This window comes from Trachurus japonicus, chromosome 17 (genome assembly GCF_045865225.1).
Source record: "Trachurus japonicus isolate A0001 chromosome 17, Traja_1.0".
NCBI classification, from domain to species: domain Eukaryota; kingdom Metazoa; phylum Chordata; class Actinopteri; order Carangiformes; family Carangidae; genus Trachurus; species Trachurus japonicus.
In genome coordinates this window covers 20,818,970-20,842,637 of record NC_140923.1, presented here as the reverse complement: position 1 = coordinate 20,842,637, position 23,668 = coordinate 20,818,970, and the positions used below count along the sequence as shown (strand labels likewise).

The following is a 23,668-nucleotide window of genomic DNA, read 5'->3' as shown; positions in this document are numbered from 1 at the left end:
AAGTGATTGCTGACGGAAAATAGGACTATTTAGGACTTATATTAACAAAAACATTCCACTGATATCTGCTTTAATGGAACGATATTGCGTTGATGGGGGGGGGGGGGGGGGGGGGGGTCTACGTATGGGAAACAATAGTTGTGTGTTTGAGTAAAATGAACGTTTGTGTTTCATTCTATAAACTACTGAAAACAATTTCTCCCAAAAATTACAACTGGTCAAAATAACAAAAAAGATGCAGTGTGTTCAGACTTCAAATAATGCAAAGAAAACAAGCTGATATTCATTTTTAAACAGACCACTAATGTTTTAATTTAGGAAGAGTTCAGATTAATATAGATGGACATTTAATCCTGCAGCAGCAGTAACTGTTTACTGATTTACTGATTATTTACTGATGCATATGTTATAGTTCTAAGATTTTCTATTAAAATAAAGCCAATAATGACATTTTTTGTATTCTCTTTTTATTTGGAAAAGTATCGAAAAGTATCGAAAAACATGTTGGTACCGATACCGGTACCAAAATGTTGGTATCGTGACAACACTAGTCTGTAGTCTGTAGTAGTTCTGCCTCAAACATCTGTGTCCAATGTGCCCCATCACAGGATGGTCGAAAGAGTGTTCATTTACATCAAGACGGTTGCTCTGTTGCCTAGTATATCGCAATTTTCAGAAAATCAGCTGTAAATGCAAGAAATAATGTGTAGATTACCATTTACACATTTTATGAAGGCTAAGACCAAGATATGGGATCATATCATATGGAAGGAGAAAGTTTGGTCACTGCAGGAAACAAGACAAAAAAACCTGTGCTCCTATGGAAATGTCAGGCTTGTGATGTGGGGCATTTTTGTAAATAATGTAAATAAAATATTTTGTATCATATTAGAGCCCTTATTGTTTTTCCCCTAATCCCCAATATTTTTTATAATATGATTGAAAAATATGACTTTTATTTTACGATCATATAGCTTTTTATAGCCAGCTCTTTTTTTTTCACAAATTAAAATAGTTCCCAGGTGTCTTAAAGACATGTCTGTGACATGCTTCGGTCAAAATACCCCAAACATCACAGCTCTTTCAGTGGCTGGTTTCAGTGCCTGTCCCTTTAAATGCATATTAACCACTGCTTGCCCCGCCCCTTCTACTGGTCCCAGGTAGGGGTGCGGTTATGCAAATTCAAAAGCTAGTTACATCACTGGAAGACAACTGAGGGAACAGCTCATAAAACCACATGGATTTCAACCTAAGAGGCCTGCAAATTACTGATTTTTTTTGTTGTCAATTCTCACATTTTGGCGTCTAGAAGGCCTTCAAAAAGTGATATTTCAATAATATGTCCCCTTTGATACACAAGGAGACTGGGCGAGAGAAATACAGAAGAAAATGCCATTAACTCTGAAAAGTTAATGACCACAAACACACATTACACACAGACAGCATCGTCATAGTTACCAGTCTGGCTCCTGCTGTGCTCTGATGGTTTTCTACTGGCTTTCAGAGTTGGACCCGGCTTCACCCTTCTCCTCCAGGTGCTGCAGGTTGTCAGCAGGTGTCACAGCTGTCAATGAAAGAGACACACGACACAGTGTTATAGAGGAGTTGCCCATAGCAACAGTCGCAACCTCTGTTAGTGCTCATGACTTCGATAGAACACCTGTCCACTCCACACACCTGGATCCTGACACTCACACCAAACACCTGCTGTCACCTGCTGCACTGAGATGCTGCTGATGATGCTGATGCTGAGCTTCATCATCATAGAGAGTCAGACTGACATGTCACTCATGTTTACTGCTATTTTCAGTCTGTGTGTTTTTAGTGTGGGTTTCCAGAACATTATTGGATGGTTATAAATTAATGTCTCAGGGTCAGAGTTAGGGATGGGTATTGTTTAGTTTTTATCCAAACCGGTACTTTTGAAATGGTACCGGTGCTTAAACGCTGCCCGAACTAACGGTGAAAGAATAGAAAACATACAAACTTTTCATTTTTAAGGCATTTTGTGATGTGAAAGTTGCAAAGAATATTAATATAAATAAGACTATGGAAAAAATTAACCAATATAAAAAGAAATAACAACAAATTGTCATAATTATCACAATAAAAACAGCAGTGTATCAACACCAGCAGCTTGTGTCGACCAGTTGTTTTTCTTGCCAATGTTATAAAACGCATACACACGCTACAGCTGTGCAGCGCCACATCCACTGTGCTCTGGCTCAGCTGATCGACACCACAGCATGTGAGCGGAGCGGAGGAATGGACAGGTGTGAAATGGGTTGATGAAAAATAGTTGTGCATGCACTGTGATAACACCAGGCACACCGCCCCAGCCGAATAAACAGGCAATTAAAAAAAAAGGGGGAAAAAAAACAACTGACGTGACAACACATGTAGCACCGGCACAGTAATAGAGCTTACCGGACGGTAGGTGTCATTAAAAATTCAGTGGCACCGAAATAAAGCATTGAAATCTGCGTTGCTTTTTGGTCTGGTTACTACCGGTAACATCAGCACCGGATCCATTATGGTACCAAGTATCGGCACCCATCCCTAGTCAAAGTGTTAATAAAGCTCTGACATGGGCGACAGTGATGAGTTCATGTAATGCCTCATCATCGGTAAGTTTTATTGATCTGTTATTGATCTGATTGTGGTGGTTGTTTCAGCAGCTATGTGTTCAGGTGAAGGTGGCTGATGCTGGACCTGGCCATGATGTCATCATGTCTGACACTGAGATGTTGTGTCCAGTTGGATGTGCTTTCTGCTGGTCTGTGTAGGGTTATAGATTGACTGACCACACACACACACACACACACATAACACACACACTGCCCTGCTATTGCAGATCAATGCAGCACAGGAAATAAGTCTCTTATTAAACCACCGTCCTTGTTGAAGTGCTGCTATAATAAATTGTGTATAGAAGCAGCTTTGCCTTCAGACTGTTACTGTAATATCTTTCTATCTGTTCACTGCTCTGCATGATGATGCTCAAATGGACAGTGTTTAATATTTAATGAAAACTGCAGCTCTTCCTGTGACCCTAACCCCTCTGACTCAAGACCCCTGACTCCAGACCTGCCAGAGGGCTGAGGAAAATGAAAACCATAAGATGCAAAAACCTCCTCCTGGTTGTGTGTGACATGAGTAATTCCTGAGCTATCACATCCATGAGAATGAGAAAGATGCACAGGTGTTTTTATTCAACATTACACATGTAGAAAAAGTTCATATATGACATTTAACCTTCGTCTCTTTCTCTTGTGTTCATGTCTGTTTTGAAAAAAATTCTTTTTTCATCCAATTCGCTTTTCTTCTCTTAGTTACATTGTTAGGCTTCCTTATCCATGAAAATATTGGTTTGGTGTGGGCCCCTGGGCCTTTTTTTTTGTCAGTATTTAACCTTCCTCTTGTCAGCTTTCTGCTACCATCTATGGTGTTAGGGTCGGGTCTGACCAGAGTCTTAAATCAGCTGTAAAACACACTAAAAACACTTATTTATCATCCAATTTGTTTCTCATCTCTTGGTTACGTTGTTAGGCTCCTTATCCATGAAAAGGTTGGTTATAATTTCAGTTTTAACTCTAATTATTGTTCTTATCGTTATAACCAGATCGTGACAGACACAAATGTCATAATTTTAACCAGAGAATTTTAGAATTTTGTGAAAAAAAAAGGTGTTATTTTGTTTAAATATAGGTTCCTGACAAAGTCAAAAAGCCTTGATGCTATAAACACATTTATGTGGTACTTTTATGCATTTAAAAAACTGAAAATGGGTCACTGGGAGTTGACTGATTAGAACCAATCTACACATTCAAATCCACACTGATGCTGTGTCATTTCAAATCTGTTGAAACATGATTTCTAAAAAACCGTGACAGCCTTTTGCAAGAGTGGACAGACAGACGGACAACCTGAGGACACCAGAGCCTTCAGGTCTCAGCTGTGTTTCCATTAATCTGATTAAAGAGTTGTTTAAATTATGCTCACAAGTAATATAACAGTAACAGTAATATTCCTGACAATGATGTTAAACTTGACAATTATGTCTTATACAGAAGTGACAGGGGTTCTAGAGGAGGAGGACTTCTGACCTACATCTCCTCAAGTCTGACTTCAGAGCTAGTCACACCTACAGAGAATCTTTTGTACTTTGAATGTCTCTTTGTAAGGATAATTTTTCATGAGAATAAAAGATTAATTATTGGAAATTTCTATAGACCCCGTAAATCTCCTACGGAATCCACAAACTGTATCTTGTCTACCATTAACTCCCTAGACCACTCAAGTGAGAAAATCATCCTAGGGGATTTTAACTCTAACTGGCTTGACCGGTCTTCTCTTAATGATCGCAATCTTTTCAACAGTATAAATCTCACACAACTCATAACTGAACCCACGAGGGTGTGCTCTAGCTCAGCCTCCCTGCTTGATTTGATACTAGTCACCCATCCTGACAGAATTATTCAATCTGGTGTACTATCCGATTCCTTTAGTGACCACTCTGTTGTTTTTTGTGTTTGGAAGATTAAAATGCCCCATCTTCCCCCTAAATTTATTAAAGTAAGGAAAGCTAATAATATTAATCATGATCTCTTTATTCAAGACATTCTAAACATAAACTGGGAGCGATTTCAGCTAATACCAAATGTTGATGATGCATGGCATTTTTTCTATACTGAGTTTCTTGAGGTTATTAACAAACACGCACCCTGGTCAACAATTAGAGTTAAGGGTAGACATTTACCATGGATTAAAGGAGAACTTATTAATTTATTCAAACAAAGAGATAAGGCCTGGAAAAAATATCGGGCAACTAAGAATGTTTCTGACTGGATTGCTTACAAAGACTTAAGAAATAAATGTACTACTAAAACAAGAAATGCTAAAGCCAATTACTACAAAGATTCCCTAACAACCAATTTTAAGAACCCCAAACAATTTTGGAAGACAATTAATAATGTTACTAATAAATCCTCAAAAAATGCCTCTACTCATATTAAATTGAATAATGAAATTATTAGTGATTCATTAATTGCAGAAGCCTTTAGTCAGCATTTCCCTTTAATCTGCAATTCCTTATCTGGTAATCACTGCTCTGACCTCACCTTCATTAATGAAAGGTCCAGGAGTTGCTTCGCCTTTAGAACAATCACCTCAACCGAGGTTCAACGGGTCATCGATGGCCTAAGTTCTGGGAGCAGTTGTGGTCCTGATGGGCTGGAGATCAAATTCTTTAAATTGGCCTCTTATGTTTCATCATTTCCTCTGGCAGATTTGTTTAATTTATCTTTGACCACCTGTGAAACTCCCTCATCTTGGAAATGCGCCAGAGTAACCCTGTTACATAAAGGTGGCGACCATCAGGACATCAATAACTATAGACCCATCTCAATTATCAACAGTATCGCCAAAGTATTTGAAAAACTTATTTTTAATCAATTATCCAATTATCTTAATGATTATAACATCCTATCCCCACACCAATCTGGCTTTCGACCCAACTTCTCGACGACCACTGCTCTCACAAAATTCTCCAATGACATATTATCCTCTTTTGACAATAATTTGTCCACTGGTGCTATATTCATTGATTTATCAAAAGCGTTCAACATGGTTGATCACTATCTCCTTTTAGATAAGTTGTATGCTATTGGTCTTTCAACAGAATCAGTTTTATTTTTTAATTCCTTTCTTCACAATAGATACTCATCAGTAGGGTGACGTCACGATGCGTTCCACCTGGCCGCCGCCATGCTGGGTACCGAACACTGAGTTAACCTCTATTCAGCTCAGTGCAGCCACATCCTCTCTGACCAGAAATGACTGCTGCCATGTAGTTTGGATATGGATATTTCTCATTTTGATGGCCTTGCCTTGAAAGCACACACCATTTCTGCTGAGACGAGCTTTGACAGCGCGGTACGCCGCTCTCTCTCTCCTGTTAAAAGTTAATCTAGCTCACCCAGCGGACCTCTCTCTCTCTCCTCGTCTCTCTCTCTCTCACTGTCTCTCCTCCAAATACACGAAAAGCCAAATCAAATCAGAAATGCGTAGCCCACTTCTTTTTAACTCACAGACATTTATTTTCATAAAGTAATAAAATATCTGGGCATTTTGCCATCGGTAACATTGAGACAAAAGGCTGCAGGAATGGAAGAAGAATTCAGCAAATCATCTCACGCAAAAAGGCACAACAAACAGGTTTTGCACAATGGTTTGCACAGATAAGTCTTAAAATATGTGCAACACCTTCTCATCACAATCCACGCCATCTACACAGTTACGTTATCACAAACCGTTAACAATTAATCCACACTCAAACCGAAGCAACAATAGTTTTAACTGTACTCAACAAGCTGTTTTACAACAGAATCACCTGGGCTGTGCGTGTATAAGAAAGGGAGGGAGGGAGGGAGGGAGGAAAAGTAGATAAAACCTGCTAGCTGTTAGCTACCGTAGCTCAGGCGTCGGTCTCCCGTCAGGTAAAAGCTGCCGTTTATTCCTCAAATGAAGCTCATGAAGTTGTCCTCTCCGGTACAGTTATCCATCACTGCTGTTGAATTAGCTGCTAAACTGCTGGACGCAAAAACCGAGGGGGCGTCTGTTTGTTTACAATTCACGAAAGAAAGCAACGTGAACGTACGTGCCGCTCACACTCAGTAGAGTGAGGCAGCCTCCCTTGGCGTACATGTCTCCCAAGCTGTTTAATGACGGTAAAAATGAAACAGAAAGTAAATATCCTGCATAGTTTCTCTTTTCTGTGCTGCGCTGATCAGAGCGGTGTCCCTAGCAACGGTGTATTTTACTTAGCAACAATCTGTTAAACAGTAATAACAGACTGTTAAATGCAAAATCAAGATGTAAATAAATATCAGAAATATCAATAAATTATCGGAATACGACATTCATCCACTATTTTTGTGAGATTTGATGTCACAGCCATGGATGTATTAGGTCACAGCCCATAGACTGCCTTTGGAAGTCGTACCCAAGATGGCGCTGTGACCGGCTGCGAACGCTGTGTGACGTCACGTGATATCTATCTATAGGAGCCAGTGCGTGTCTTTTCAGAACACCCAGTCAGACTATAAGTTAATATCAAAAGGTGTGCCCCAAGGTTCATCTTTGGGTCCTCTTTTATTTTCTATTTTTGTTAATGATCTCCCGCAAATCTGCTCTGACTGTCAAATTCATCTTTATGCTGACGATACTGTAATTTACTCCTCCAAACTCGATACGTCACAAATTCAGCACTCCTTGCAATATAATTTTAATTTAGTTCAGAAATGGTTCTCATCCAACAAACTTCTTTTGAACAAGAAAAAATCACATAGAATGCTTTTCAGTACCAGATCTGATTTACTATCTAAAGACTGGTCCTTATTTTTTCTTGATGGAACCCCACTAGAAAAGGTAGATCAATTTAAATACTTGGGTCTCCTGCTTGATTCTCAGTTATCCACACATTGATTTAATTACAAAGAAAATTTACTGTCGTCTGAAATTACTGTATCGGTTCATTGATTGTTTTACAGTACAGGTTCGTAAAAGAATCGTATCACAATTATTATTTCCTATTCTTGATTATGCAGACATCATTTATCAGAACACTACCTAATCTAATCACCGTCCTCTCACTGTGCTGTATAACAGCCTCTGTAGATTCGTCCTGAGATGTCCCTACAGAACTCATCATTGCATTCTTTATGAATCTTTGAACTGGTTAACCCCAAAAGCCAGAAGAGTTCTTCATTGGTTATTATTTATTTTTAAATGCATTCACTTTAATTTTCCTTTATATTTAAAACAATTTATGATTCCTTATAGTACACAATACAGTCTTAGACATACAGATCATCTCTTTTTCCGTATTCCCAGAATATCTAAAGAATCTGGTCGCCGTTCATTTCAGTTTAAAGCTCCGTCTGACTGGAACAGTCTCCCATGCCAGCTTAGGTCTTCCACTTCTCTATTTAGCTTCAAAGCATCACTTTTAATTCATTTGCAAACTCCCTGTTCTTGTTTCTGATGATGTTTATTATTTATTTATTTATTATTATTATTATTTCCTATTACTTATCTTTCCTCTCTCTTGTGCAAACTGTAAAATTTTTCTTTTTTTGTGTGTGTGATTCTCTTATCTGATTATTTATTTACTTAATTTTTATTATTATAATATTATTATTATTTTATTTATTTCTTTTTCCCATTTGTAAGCTTAGATAGATTTGTGGATTAGCTGGGGTTAGAATAGCCTTGTCTTGTGTGTGTGTGTGTGTGTGTGTGTGTGTGTGTGTGTGTGTGTGTGTGTGTGTGTGTAAGTCCTGTAATGTGTTTCAATGTATTTGTTTTTCTTTTTATTTCTTTACCTGACATTGTATCATTGTATCTTTTTGTGGAAGGACCCCCTCGAAAACGAGATGATTCATCTCAAGGGGCTATCCTGAATAAATAAATTCAAATTCAAATATTCACAACTGTGTGATGGAAAACTGACAAAGATGCACAGACAGGCTCAGAGAAAGTGTCTCACACACACACACCTGTGAGCAGACACACACACTTTGTTCATTAAGAAGAAAGGGTAAAACCCAGAGGTCAAAGGTGAAACATGAGACGAGGAGCAGGGTGTGGGACAGAGAGGACTGAGTGGAGACGGTGTCCAGGTCTCTGTCAGACCCTCTCATCCAGTTTACAGTTCTCTGTAAATCTTCTCCTGTTCTGATCTTCTTTATCAGGTGACATCATCACCTGGCCCTGCCCTGATTGGCTCTGCAGTAATGACTCATGGTGCCTGCATGCCGTGCCTGTGTGTGCAGGATCTCAGAGGTCCAGATGGTCTCTCAGTAGGAGCCGATGTCCCCCCTCGATGACCTGCTGCACCACAGCTACGCAAACAGCAGGAGTCCTGCTACTGTACACACGCACACACACACGCACACACTGATGTCAGCAGGGCTCCATCTCTATTCCTCAGCAGAACAAGTCCTGGTTTTCTCCAGGACTCTGTTGATCCTATAGACCAGCTCAGATCTCCTGCCTGTGAACACACTGTCTCAGAGGGGAGGGGTCTTGATGACATCACAAACACTGTGTGTCATGTTTGAAGAACCATGGGGGAGAAAGGTATAGAGATGTAGAAGAGGCGCTTTTCTCTATTCACAATCTACATAAGTTCAGACCAAGTAACTTCAGTGTTCTCGCTCCACTTGGTACAACATCAGTCTATTTGTCCAAATGAGGCCTGTTTTCTGAGGATTTTGGAGATGTGAGGACTGTTGCTGTCTGATGAAATATCATCGTCGACAAACCTTTATCACGTGACAAAAATGAGACGAGACTGGTGGTCAAGTGACGATAACTATAATGAAACATAGGCTAATGCAATATTGTTGAGGAACAAAAAAACAAGACTAAATCTGATTCACAAAATAAAAACTTTTTGTTGAGCAAAACGAGACAAAATAAAGTTACAATGTTTAGTTGCGTTATTATTATTTTGCAGTATTTCTGTTTCCTAGACAGCAACGTCACTTCTAAAACTAAAACAGGCCACCAAAACAACACTAGACTCTCCTACAAGGAGGAGACACAGAGGATCATACCAGCAGCTCATGATAAGACCAGAAAAATCCCTTTGGAAGATGAATATTAAATTAAAAAACTACAGACCATCAGTGTTGTTTTCCTGTCTGTGGAAATTTGAGTTTACAGTAGATGAATTAGGTACAGGGGTGTTGAAGTGGAACCTGTGTCGAGCTGAGCTGCAGATATTAAAGTAGGCTACCGAAAATTCTCTTAAACAGACTGTTCTCCTGTACTGGCCGGGTCTAGCTACAGGTTTGAGTGCATAAAAGCCGGTCTGAATAAGAAGCCGGGTCTATTTTTGTGCATGTTCTTGTGAAAGTATAAAAACCTCTCAAAGCCCACTTGAGCAGTTTCTAAGCTGCTTCATCCTTGCATACAGTAGTTAGACGACGCTGCTTAAGAGGCGCCTCTGTTACAGCCGTCTGTTCAAACTTTAGTCAACATGGATTCACACATGGTTAGATCACTTAGATTCTCCACAGTTCAGTGTAAAGAAACAACCTGGTCCTTTCTGAAGACTCCCTACCTTTGCTGAAGTCTGAATACCATTCCATTCATCTTGATGTTTAATTGGTGCCGATTAAACTTCATCTGAATACATGCATGCTCCACTATACTATCAATTTGATAGTATTTTCTCATCTTTAGAGATGCAAAGTGACTTAAAAGCCTGTCCCTAATAGACACCTGTCTCATATATAATTGGGTTCAGTTCGGCAGTTGAAACAAATAAAGGCTTCAACTTTTGTAGAATTTATGGTATGCTGTTTGTCCAAGTCCTCCAGTCTTCGGGAATCCAGACCTATGAGCTGAACGTAATGTTTGGACTCCCCAAGTACAGGAGTCTGGACTTAGCAAACTGTACTAAGAAACAGTGTGTCTCTCTGTTGGTCCACCATCATACAATCAGCATCCATGAGTTCAAACTCCATGGCAACCAAGAAATCCAGCAACGTTCAAACATCAGCAGGTCCAGAGGTGAGGTGACGGTGACGGTGACGGTGACGACCAGTGCACTCCACCAAGCAACATGGGGACGTTTTGTAAAGTTCTCAATGCAAAGCTGAGTCTGTTGACACTTTACATTCTACAGCAATGGTTCTCAAAGTGGGTCCTTGAGAGGGTTCAAGGGCATCCCTAACTTTTACTTGGAATTGTACCATTTTTTTCCAGAAATTTCTCTACATCGTTCCAAAAATTCCTTTTTTTCCAAAAGTTTGTGCGATCTTGGTCTAATGTGTGTCAGTTTAGGGGTCCTTGATGTAAAAAAAAAAAAGTTTGAGAACTACTGTTCTACAGCACACAGACTTCAGGCTTCAGGTGGAGTTCACCAAACTTCACCAAACACAGTGACAACCTCAAGAACTCATTTAAGAGCAGAAATATGAACATTATCACGCTGCTCAGAGGTATGAAAGGTGCAGGACAGATTTCTACCTGCTGGACACACTGCAGCTCCTACACCTGGGCAAACTCTCAGCAGATAAAGATGAACACCATCTGAAGCAATGCACGTCTTCATGAAGTCATCATCATCAAGATCAAATAATCAAATATCAATCAAATCAAATAATCAAATAATCTTCAGAGCTTATATTTCATCCTAGAGTTCTCAACAACGCACTGGTTCGGTCAGGTTTCAGCCCGAAAGTAGATAAAAATGACTCAGGTTGGTACCGTGTGTTGTTTATAGTGAAATGCACTGACTCTGCGCTGTACATTTCAGTGATGATTATCTAACAGAAGAATGTAGAAGTTAGTTCAGCAATAATATAGGATGGCTTCTACGCGGTTCCCATGCGTGCCTGTATGTCTGTTCTGATTGCATCAGGTCATCATGGTTGGTAGAGCAGAAAATTCATTTTATCATCATGTCATCATCAGGTGTGCCTGTGAATGTAATAATGACAGATCTCATCATCGCATGTCGAGAATTATGGGCCGCATCAGGTCCGGGCTTCAACACCCATAGGTCGGACCAGGTCTGGTTTTGATTTTCAGGCCTGTTGAGAATTCTCCTTCATCCTGCTCCTGCTTCCTTATCTGGTCTACCCACAATACTCTATGTTTGAATGGGATGGGAGGGTTTGTCATTTGTTAAGAGCAAAATCTTAATCAATTAAATTAAAAATCTAATGAAAACTCATCTGCTGACAGACTGCTGGTGTGTGTTGGTGCTGCAGCTGCTGACAAACGGACACTTATAGACCTGCTGGCTAATCCATTTTGTAAACTCCACAGCTGTTCTCCTCTGCATGTTTGAAAAGATACTTTTCATATTATCAATAAAGATCATCAGGCCTTATTTGTGAAACATAGAGGAATAAAATGTGCCTGAACTGTCGGTATACATGCCGGTTCATACAACATAGTGAATTAGATTTGTGTTTAAAAAGCCTGAAAGTCAGCTCCAATGTGTGGGAATGTGAAGTACTGAAATCAAGGAGGGTGTTTCTGACTGACTGAATCTGTGTATACACCACTGTGTTTCATTTGTGTGTCTGGTTTCTGAGCTGAGATTGTAGTTACACTGTCAACTCACCTCTGCTCGACTAAAAACGTCTGTACCAGTACAAAGTAACATAAAGTTTGGTTTGTGTGTGTGTGTGTGACTCAAACATGTTACATCATAGCTGCTCCTATAAAAGCCCATGTCCTGCTGTTTCTCTTCCCTCCTCTGCGTCTTACACTGATGTTTTATTAAACAGCTCAGGGACACTCAGTGATTTTGTAACGGTTTGTAAACGTTGTGTTGACATGTTTGACGACACAAGTTTAAGGTGGCGGTCTGAAATCCCTCCAAGATAGACAGGAAGAAGAAAAAGGAAAAGCCTGAGAGTCTCCTTGTGCAGAATTACAATGAACCCACGCTGCCAGCTTCAACTGTGTCACAACCAATCACACTTCTGACTCAGTTCATACAGAGCATTTGTTTGGACAGTGCTCTTATTTGTGTGTTTTAGAGGGATAGTTCAACATTTTGGCAAATTGGCCCATAGCCCTGCGATAGACTGGCGACCTGTCCAGGATGTACCCCGCCTCTCGCCCAAAGTCAGCTGAGATAGGCTCCAGCTCACCCGTGACCCTAGTGCAGGATAAGCGGTATAGAAAATGAATGAATGAATGAATGGCCCATTGTCATAATCCCTATAGTGTATTTAGTGTAGTGTAATTGTCGGTGCAAGCTGTTTTTTGATCGGCAGGGCAGAGACGTGAGCTACTCGGTATTTCCGGCTTTCCCTCATCAAACTCATCAAATACTCCAAAACTCCAAAACACTCTCGTGGACAAGTTGTGACCTGCACATTCACCACACTATGAGATAGTAATGGAACGTTACGAGACAGAGTTGTTTACGAGGCAAATGCGTAACCGAAACTACATTCCAGACACGGCAACTGGGCGGAGTGATTTCAAAAGCGCAAGTAGTTCTGAGTATTTGCTTCATGTGTCGTAATGTTACACAATTATATGTAATTATTTCATAGCGTGGTGAATGTGCAGGTCACAACTTGTCCACAAGAGCATTTTGGAGTTGTTGGATTGTGTATTTAGTTTGATGAGGGAAACGTGGAAATACCGTGCAGCTCGCGTCTCTGCCCTGCTGATCTAAAAACAGCTTGCACCAACAATTAAAGGTAATGAACCTACTCCAAAGACTATAGAGATTATGGCAATGGGTGCACTTGCCAAAATGTTGAAATATCCCTTTAATCAAGCCTCAACCTCCGAAACCAATACTGAAGTGCTACGAACTGCAGTTCCTCCGATGACCACTAGAGCCTGAATCCAACAGTGGGTCACCAACTCCTTACTGTGCATTCACACCAAAAGCTTCCAAAGCGTCAAAAACGGCAAATATTTTCAGCTGCTCTGGTCTCTCGTCACGTGACTGACGTCAAAGTTTGATCCGAAGGACAAAAAAAAGGGAGCAGACGGACATCTCTATTCTGACTGGTTGCCGCCGAACCGCATCATAGCTAATTACCTTAAAGTTAACCAAGGCTTAACTTCTCGTCTGGTGATGCTTTGGAAGCGCGGTGACGCTAGTTGGCGCTTTGGACGCTCAGTGTCGCCGGGCTCTCATTGAAAATGAATTGACTTCCGGCGTTTTGACGCTTTGGAAGCTTTTTGTGTGAATGCACAGTTAGACACGTGTTGAAGCAGAAATAAAGCTTTGATTGAGCTTTGATTTTCAGAAAACTGTGAGTTTTGCTCCTGCTGTGGCTGATTAGATTAAGTTTAAATTTGTTTATTTGTCCTTTCCAGGAATATCCTCTTCACATTCCGTACAGCACAGCCACAAGAAACACTCACAAGTCACAAAAACATGGAAACAGGACAGTGTCAGACCATGAATACAAACACTTTGGCTGTACAGTTCACCTTCTCTTTTAATTAGGCCTGGGATGATAATAAATTTTGCTGGACGATATATTGTCCAACAAATTATTGACGATAAATGATATTATTGACACATTTTTTTGATAACAAATTAACCACTAATATAATAATATTTCATAATAATGCAAGTAGACCCTTTTATTTCTCATGAGTATTTTTTTTTAACCATTGTAATTGGAATGACAAGAACTTATAGCTACTATCCTAAATAAATAAAATAAACAAAAAATAATAAACAGTGCAGTGCAGCTCTTCTGTACAATAACGTTACACACCTGTCACTTTTCATTCAAACAAACTAATGTGACTTCCACAGATGTAAGATTTCATCAATGAGACTAGCATTTATCTCCTAAAAAGTATTAAACCAGCCGGCGGTAAACCTCTAAAAACCTGCTGATAAGTTTTCTTAGTCGTTTTCTCCCCCAATGGCGGAGGTTGACGGCCCGTGAGCTGCTGCAGACCATAATACATCCAAGCTGCAGACTGTGGGAAGCCCCGCTCCTCCTGCTGGCTGCTACCACATTAGCTCCAAAAACGTCGGCGGAAATCTCCTAACAGGCGATATGTGGATAAACTGACCACAGACTGGGGATCTAAACTGTGACTTTCTCGCATGAAAAAATATTAAAACTTTAAAAAGTGACGTGTTAACAGCGCGGCAGCAAGAATTACGGTAAAATAGCTTTTAGCTGCTTAGCTTTACAGCTAGCGCTGCCGGTTGCTGCCAAATGCATTCTGGGAAACAAAGATCCTGGATGACTGAAAAGAGGGTTCACTCCTTTCATTCTGCTATGAAACAAACGGCCCAGGTGCTGAGACCGATGCACAGAGTGAAGCCTCTTGTCATCCAGCCTGGTTGGAGGCCAGAGACCAGGAAAACAAATACGTGCGCATGCACATGGCGATATATCGAGGCCGGAAAAACTATCGAGTTCATTTTCATTTATCGTGCGATTAATTGATTTATTGATTATCGTCCCAGGCCTACTTTTAATGATATGCTCCTGCTATATATGCTACTAGGGATGCACATTTAGAATTTTTTTTCTGACCGATAACCGACGCTCGTTAACCGATTATTAACCGTTAACCGATAAGATTAAGATGCTTGCGGCGCACGGCAAAAAAAAAAAAAAAAACTATCGCTCCAATTTTTTATTTTTTTGGGCCGTTAAATACACACGTGCGCTGCGACAGAGCAGCGCCACATCCACTGTGCTCTGTCTCAGCTAATCGCGCTCATATGGAGCTTAGATCATCCAATGTAGAACTGTTTTTATACAAAGTGCAGCCAAACACCAGGCTGAAGGAACAGCAGAGCTCCTCTGACAGCTCCTCTGTGGAGCTGCAGGTGAACAGGCTGGAGAGCAGCGACGTCCTCATCCTCTATTTTTTTTTTTCTCAGCGCTGTAGTTACAGGTGATTGACATCTATGTCCGTGTAGGCTACATTTATTGTCTGATCTTCCTTCATGGGGCTGCTATACTGTCAGTCCTCCTGTGTAACTTTTTGCTGCGAAATATGACTGAAGGCACGTGAACTAGCACGTGTCGACACGCCCCCATGAGTTGACGACATAAGGACCTAATAATAATTTAAAAAATAACCGATAGTATTAATCGGTCAAAGTTCTTGTTATCGGTTAACAGTTAAACGGTTAATCATGTGCATCCCTATATGCTACATATGAACATATTTTTGTATCATATTTGTTGTATTTGTTTGACAGACAGGCACACCCACACACCCATACACACACACACACCCAAGAGCTGATGAATTCTTTATGCTGACCTTTATAGTGACAACAAAGTCATCGTTACCACTCCTTCCTCCTCTTCATCATCCCTCTCTCCATCCCTCCCGTCAGCTCCCTCTCTCCTCCTCCTCCTCCTCCCACACATTCTCAGCAGGCAGGTGGACAGGCTGCCACAGAACAGAAGCCCACAGCCAGGGTTCAGCCATGGATGTATTAATAGAGCCGGATATTTTCTCCATAGACTTCCATAATAAGGGCCAACGCCGATGTGCATATGCAGAGGCCTCACAGCGCAGAGCTAAAAGCCAGAAGATAGAAATCTGAGCAAGGAGGCACCAACTTTGACCTGGTCCAGACTCCTGCTAATATAAATCCATGTGATGAGCACAACACTGGCTGCTCCGGGATCCTTGTGATGGTGCCGAGCAGCAGGTAAATCACCAGGAGGTCCCTGGCCGGGTCACTGCAGCACCTGTGCACCGGTAAGCCAGGTTTTGTTTCGTCAGGTTTGCAAAGATGAGACACGTTAGAAGTGAGTGAAGACTCGCACTGGTGTCGGCCTGGCCCTCATTAAACATGTACACAACCCTACTGGGACCCACACAGTGTGTGACGGCCCCCCCTGCCGTGGCAGAGTGAAGGTCAGAGCTGCTGCTTAGGAACTCACTGAAGATCATGTGTGCAGTCATCAACAGATTCCATCTCATCATTTCACATTTGACTGCCCCGTTCTATTTAATGAGGTGTTTAAATATTTAGGAATCGTTTACAGCCACCACAGAATGCATGTTCAATTTTAATATAAGAGCATTTTAAAGGGATAGTTCACCCAAAATTGAAATTTCAGAGTTATGCGTGGCTTCTCTGAGTTACAGGGGGTCTCGGCGTAGCAGTGCATGTCCATATAACAGTTGCAAATGGATACCAACTGTCTTTGTAACAAAAAGACACACCAAAAAACATCCAAATACCTCCATGCTGCTTGTATGTAATGTCCGTCTTGTATTGAAGCCCCGAAATGCGAAATTGTCCCGAAAAAAAATTAAATAAGTCTATTTTTCAAGCTTGTTTGTAGCGGAAGCTCCTCTTCCCGGTTCGTCAAATTTGGACGAACCAGGGTCTGTCCTCTTCCCAGTTCGTCCAAATTTGACGAACCGGGAAGAGAAGCTTCGAGAAGCTTCGAGAAGCTTCCGCTACAAAACAAGCTTGAAATATAGACTTACAATTTCGCATTTCGGGGCTTCAATACAAGACGGACATTACATACAAGCAGCATGGAGGTATTTGGATGTTTTTTGGTGTGTCTTTTTGTTACGAAGACAGTTGATATCCATTTGCAACCATTACATGGACATGCACTGCTACGCCGAGACCCCCTGTCACTCAGAGAAGCCACGGATAACTCTGAAACTTCTCCCAGCCCTTAGTCGACATGAGGGTGAGTAGATAATGAGTGAAATTTTAATTTTGGGTGAACTATCCCTTTAGGTGTGAATGGACGAAACCATCCCCACCAGCCTAAGTGATCACAGGAACCATAGCAAATGGAGCTCTTCCTGTTTACATTCTCCTGTTTTCTGATTGCTTTTCCAAAGCATTATGGGAATAGTAGTTCAAAGGCTCACAGAATGGTTATTGCTCAAACAGAATAATGACAGTTAAATGTCCACTTCCTGGGCATGAGAAGGACTCGGGATGTTCCGTGGATCAGTCATCACTAGCAACCTAGCTAGTTAAAAAAAGAAAACCCACAGAAGTGTTACAACAGACAACAGACAGCTCAATATACCCAATGACTATTTCATGAGAGAGAGTCGGATGGGATGGCTCAGCTGTGTTTGAGAACAGAGAGATCAGCGGGAGACTGAAATATGCACCATTCGATGCTCGTAAGATTATTTAATGTCACACTCAGATCCCTGTTCCCAGAAATTCTGTTCAGAGATGAAGGAAAAACACAACAACAGATCATTGTCATGGCGATCAGACTCAGTCCTGGTCCCAGAACATCTCCTGCCTCATGTTATCTTACATCAACATGGTTTCACACACTGAGGAAACAGAGAGCTCCACTATCAGACTGGAGATAAGAAAAGGCTGCTGCAAGACTGCTGCACTTGGATTGGATGAGCAGCCTAGTCCATTAAGAATTCACTTTCACAAAGTCTTGTATAATCTATTCATTGCATGAACACCAGTGTCAGGAGTCAGGGCTCCAAATTAAAGGTATAATATGTAGGAATTACCTCCATCTAGCGATGCGGTTGCATATCAGAGCGTATTATTGATGTTGCATTCACGTGAAATCGGGCAGACGTCAGACAGACAACAGACGCTGCATGTAACAGGATAAACAAGCGTCAAGTGGTCCGCTGCCACTCAACGTAAAAAATGGCGATGCAACATGGCAGCCTCGGTTCGGTGCGTCGCCCACTTAGGTATTTGTAACGACTTGTAACAACTCAAACAAAAAACTGACGGTTCCACTTCTGAGTCTAAGGACACTTCAGAGGACAGTAAAGAGTGATGAAATCTTGGAATGATAAATTGTCTTGTATAGTTCAAAATGTGTTGTTCATGTATTGTTTAAATAAAATGATCAAATGCATTCAGTGACTCATAATTCAGTGACTCGTCTTATTTTCAACGGGAAAAAAATGGCTAGTGGACATTCTGAAAGGCTGTAACTTCAGAAATTTACCAGCCACATTGGCTAGTGATCAAAAAAGTTAATTTAGAGCCATGCCAAAAAATGATGAAATGATGAGAATTAAGTGAATTTTAGGCTGTGTGTTGTTTTAGAGGGAATATCAGGGACATGTAGCATCCTGTGAGGTTTCATGAATGAAGAGACACTTATGGAGGTAAATGTGTGTCTTTATTATTCAATCAAAGAAAAAGAAGTTGATTTAAACAAAAAAAGATATTTTCAATCAAAACAAACTTCACTTCAATAAAAAAAGTGTTTCAATGCAAAAAAAAAAAACACATTTGAGACATATCCTACCCATAATATGGCCCAAATACAAAAAAGATTACTTTAATCCAAAAAAATATTGTCAAAATAATAACTCAACTCAATCAAAAAAAACCTTTTCAATCCAAGAAAAAATTGTTCATATTTTGCATTCAAACAAAATGATTTTCTGATTGAAAAAGTATTTTTCGATTGAAGTGAAGTTTGTTTTGATTTTTGTTGATTGAATAATACAGACACAAATTTACCTCCATAGGTACTATGTCTTTTGGCTCATTAGCATCATCATCATCAGGACATTCAAAACACTGTGCAGAAACTCTACTGCCTGACAAACAGCAGCTGCCGGAGACAGCTCAGGCTGCTGCAAATGTCACTGGGAGTACAGACCTCATCAGGCTGGTATTTGTAGACAGCTAGCTACATGCTAACCCTGGATTCAGGATGAGGTCAGTGAACTATCCTGGGTCAGGATGGTTCTGTGAATGCTTGCAGGACTCAGATGGTTACAGTCCAGGTTACAGTTTCCTTTTTGTGCAGATTGTGACACAGTGTGCACAAATGATACACTTACACTCCACACTGCTTTCACTGCACTGTCACTGCACAACAAGTAACCATTTTTTGTGTCTGTGAGAAAAGGTTTAGATGGCCCTGCCAGCAACACTGAATCACTCAAAAAGTCATTTTAAAAGACATCCTAAAATTGTGATCAATCCAAACCGATGTTAATATGGAATGTGTGCAGGTGTTAAGACAGAACCAGGAGCATCATCATCACTTTTCACAGTCAAACCATTCAACTCACCACAGGAGCAGTCCCGGGAACTCCACACAGTTATCAGGCATTTGATAACTTGGCGAATGAGAAAGCACACAACCACCGTACACATTGTCGCACATGGCAACGGTAGGTCCACCGTGGCCCCGCAGTAAGCTTAAAGTTAGCCCGCCATTAGCAACCAGAAAAATAACATGCAAAGGCTGGATGTTGAGAAAACGATCCGGGCAAAACCGAGCGACAGAGCGGCTGAAGAAGTCCAGATTCAGGTACGAAGCACCAGAGCTTAGCTGCTGTCTGCCACTGCTAATGAGTTTAGCACGGAGACACAGGTCCACATCCACAGTTGGATAATCACCACATGAGTGGAGGACAGAGAACTCATCCCAACTTGTTTTGAGACCACAGTACAGGACGAGAAGGCTTCTTCATATTCCTGATGCTATGCTGGCACGGCTTCCTGTTTCTAACCCGGGTGAGATGGAGGCTACATCCCCAGAGATAAGGATGAAGAAGAAGAAGATGAAGAAGAAGAGGAGTTGTCCTGAGGGAGCAGCTGGTATTTAGGCCTGTGGTGCGTTCAGGGCTTACACTTACTGGGCTGACAGAGGGAGCGGTGCCAAGATCAGTTCAGACTAATCCCCACGAGACGCAATGAAGGAGACATGGAACACACAACACAAACAAAAAATAATTTTCTATACTTTCAGACAAGTTCACAGAGGTGATTCCTCAGGGTCACTGTTTTCATGTCCACGGAGAAAACTAAGTCCAGGTTCTCACAGTCATAGGTCATGAGTCACAACCTCCAACACTCTGTTACTGGGAATTAGCCTCACCTAGAAGCAGCGGCAGAGATCATGTTGGCTAGCTCAACAGGTTCATGCTGAGTACAGACCTGAACTCATTGGCTGGTTGGAGTTGATAGTACCTGATCCGCCTAATGAGGTCACTATCACACACTGTGACGGTTCCCAACGACGTACTGTAGAGTGGAGCAGAGTACAGCGCACACAGAGGGTGATGTAAGGATGGACTGCCATCTTCAGACCACTTCATTACCACTCATCACTAATCTTAATGTATTAATTAGCTGGATGCATGGTTTTCTCTTGACCTAGACTATCAGTACAACTGTGCATGGTTATGGTTAGGGTTTTTATCACTAGCTGCAGGTTTACATGGAGCCAAATATTCCGATAAGCATCGGTTTAGATGTCCAAACCAAATGAAAATGCTCCATATAAACAGCTCAATCAGAACAAACTGGCCAAAACCAAATGGAATTTCATCCAGTTTCACAGGGGTGGAATATTCCTTTTCCCAAACCGATCAAAAGTAAAAAAATATATCATGTAAACCGTGAAACGGAATGTTGTCCGGTTACGTTCTTTCTGTGCATGCTCCTTGTCGATGTAAATGCGTAGTGACGTTTCTTCACTTGCAAATGCTTGAATGAAAGTGTCAAAAACAGTGACAACTACTGTACTAATCGGACCATAGATCTTCATCTTAGATCTGTCTGTTCAGTATGTTTTGATTTCTAGGGTTCTGACAAGACCCACGGGGGGTCAGACACTCAGCACGTGCCACGGGGCTGTAAATGTCTGTTCTGAATAAATGCAGTGGCACACCCGATTGGATTAGATTATATCACATGTAAACAGTTAACCCGAAACACTCATTCAGAATGAATTCAATCAGAAAGAGGAAAAAGTGTCAATGTAAACCCACCTGCAGCTAAGTCGCTTTCAAACTCATTGGACCATCCATTACCAAGAGTGGCACTGATGAACAAAGACACCCAATGAATGGGGAGTTGTCTGTTGACCAGGACCCCCGTCCTTCTACTTCTCCATTACTCTATATAGATACAATAACTGTGTTCCAATTGAGGGGCTCGACAGGCTGCTTTTGAAGAGTGAGTATGCCACGGTGGTGCAACTATAGGTTCCTTCAGATACCGCTATCTTCTCATTAGCAATGAAGAATCCAAAAGGGGGATGTTGGAACTTGAAGGTTGAGGTTTTAGATGCAAGTACTGTGTTTCCCCATCATCCAACAACTGATATTAACTACCAAAGGTCTTAAAACCTCAAAAGAAAAAAAAGATGTATTAGCAGCTAGGTGACAGAAGCTGCACTTTGGGTATATGGCTAGTGATGCACAGCTAAAATCCTTCATGGTCTACGACGGCCATGAAACTTGGTAGATCATGTCCTCCGATGGACGATGGATGCAGCCGTTGAACAGGGAATTAGTTACAGTGTATGACAAGTAGATCTAAGGTGAGAATAACCTACAACATCAGTCACTGTAGTCTGGTCTCCTGGCAACATAAGAGAATCACTGTTACACCATTACATCATAAACACAGCTGCTACCTTTACACTGCACTGTAATTATATTACATGCTGCGAATCCAAAATTGAATGTATTTACGATGAACGTTGTGTTGTGGACACTTGTTTGTCATGGATGTTGTCAAGTCATGAGCTCTGATCTGGGATCAGTGTTAACAAAAGAACTGATGACCAGAGGAGACACAAAGGTTAATCCAGGTCACAGATAGACTGTTAGCCTGCTGAACCCTGTGGTGGCCTCAATCCAGTCACACACACACACACACACACATACATGAGGACTCTCTATTGACTGGACTACATCCTTATACAATTAACGTTGTGTGACTCCACTGCATCAGTGTGGAAGTGAAGAGCAAGATCCACACAGCAGCAGCAGCAGCAGAGACAGTTGGAGTGTGACAGATGTTGTCATTACACAGTCGTCACGCTGTCAAAGAGTGTTTTTGTTGCACTTGTAACAAGCTGTCAATCCAGCTATAGGCTACTCTGTGTGTGTACAGCGAGATGTAAGACCAGGGATATCCTTACTTCACTGTATTTAAGAATACAAGAACATCATAGTATTTCATGTTTCAGGTGTTTTTACAACACAAGTAGCAAATAGCAATGCAAGCTGCAGCTATAAAGTGGCTGGCTGCAGACAAAAGGCTGAGTCGGAGCTACATTGTATGAAATGACAGCAACTAACATTCAAACCGGAGCTGCGACCGTCTGTCTGTCAAACTGAAACACAACAGTGTCAGTCAAATGTTTGATAAATGCAGAAGTCCTCTAATTAACTGATCTGAATCAGCTGTGTATGTCCGTCTGCACTCACAGGTTGCCATGGTGATCCCAAGTGCTCAGTTTCAATCGACTGGATTCAGCTGAGAGACGCCTCTTGAACTGTGGCATCATGCGAATCAAAGGCGGTTAAACCGGCTAAAGGTTGGTATTTTCTGAGAGGACACTCCTCTGAATGCAGCCATATTTTGTGTCATGTGTGTGTGTGCCCTGTTTTCCTGAAAATTTGATTTTAATCACTAGTAAAATGGAGAGAAGAATGTAACTCGGAGTAATCCACCAATGGGAATATACGGTATGTGACAGAGTCAGTTCAAATGACACTGAAGTGATAGGATGGACATTTGCGGCCGCTATAGACATTTTGAGAGTATAAACAAATACAGGTGTTACCAAGGATACTAATTAAGGCTCCATTCCATTTAGTGTACCAGAGCGTTTTCTAATGAGCCACACCTGTCTTTGTTTATACTCTCTGAAAAGGTCTATTGTCAGTGTGGTGTTCTTAAAGGGGTAGTTCAACATTACGAGACAGAGTTCTTTTCAAGGTAAATTCATGCAAAACGAAGAAGAGGGGAAGACGGCATGCAAACAGACCAGTGAAGAAAAAGAACGGTATATTCTGCTATATCATTATTGCTACCTTTTCATCAAGTAGGATGTAAAAAAAAAAAAAAGAATAGGAAAAAAATAATAATATCTGCAACATGTGTTTGTCACGGAAGAGGATTTTTTTAAAGTGAATTCTGACTTGAAAAGAAGTCATAACACAATTTTCTTTTTATGGTAACGTTGCCCAATTAAAATAAAAGTGGAAAATAAAATTACACTGAAAATAACAGCTAACTGCTGTTTACTGTTTTAACCAGTATTGAAACATATTCCCTGTGAACAGTTGAAATAGAAGACAGTAACCCTACGTCACGTAAAAGGCCACGCCCCCTCGCCGGTGAAAACAAAGGAGAAGTCCTCAGTGTGCTCCATAGGCGCTA

General features: G+C 41.0%; 1 protein-coding gene across 1 annotated transcript in view; it reads right to left on the bottom strand.

The window, feature by feature from the left end:
• The window catches only part of fam110b (family with sequence similarity 110 member B), a 63,354-nt gene that overhangs the window by 19,826 nt on the left and 19,860 nt on the right, over nt 1-23,668 (bottom strand). The window contains exon 2 of the mRNA XM_085804778.1: nt 1,459-1,564. The gene's annotated coding sequence lies outside the window, so the exon portion shown is untranslated. The remainder of the gene's footprint in view (nt 1-1,458; nt 1,565-23,668) is intronic.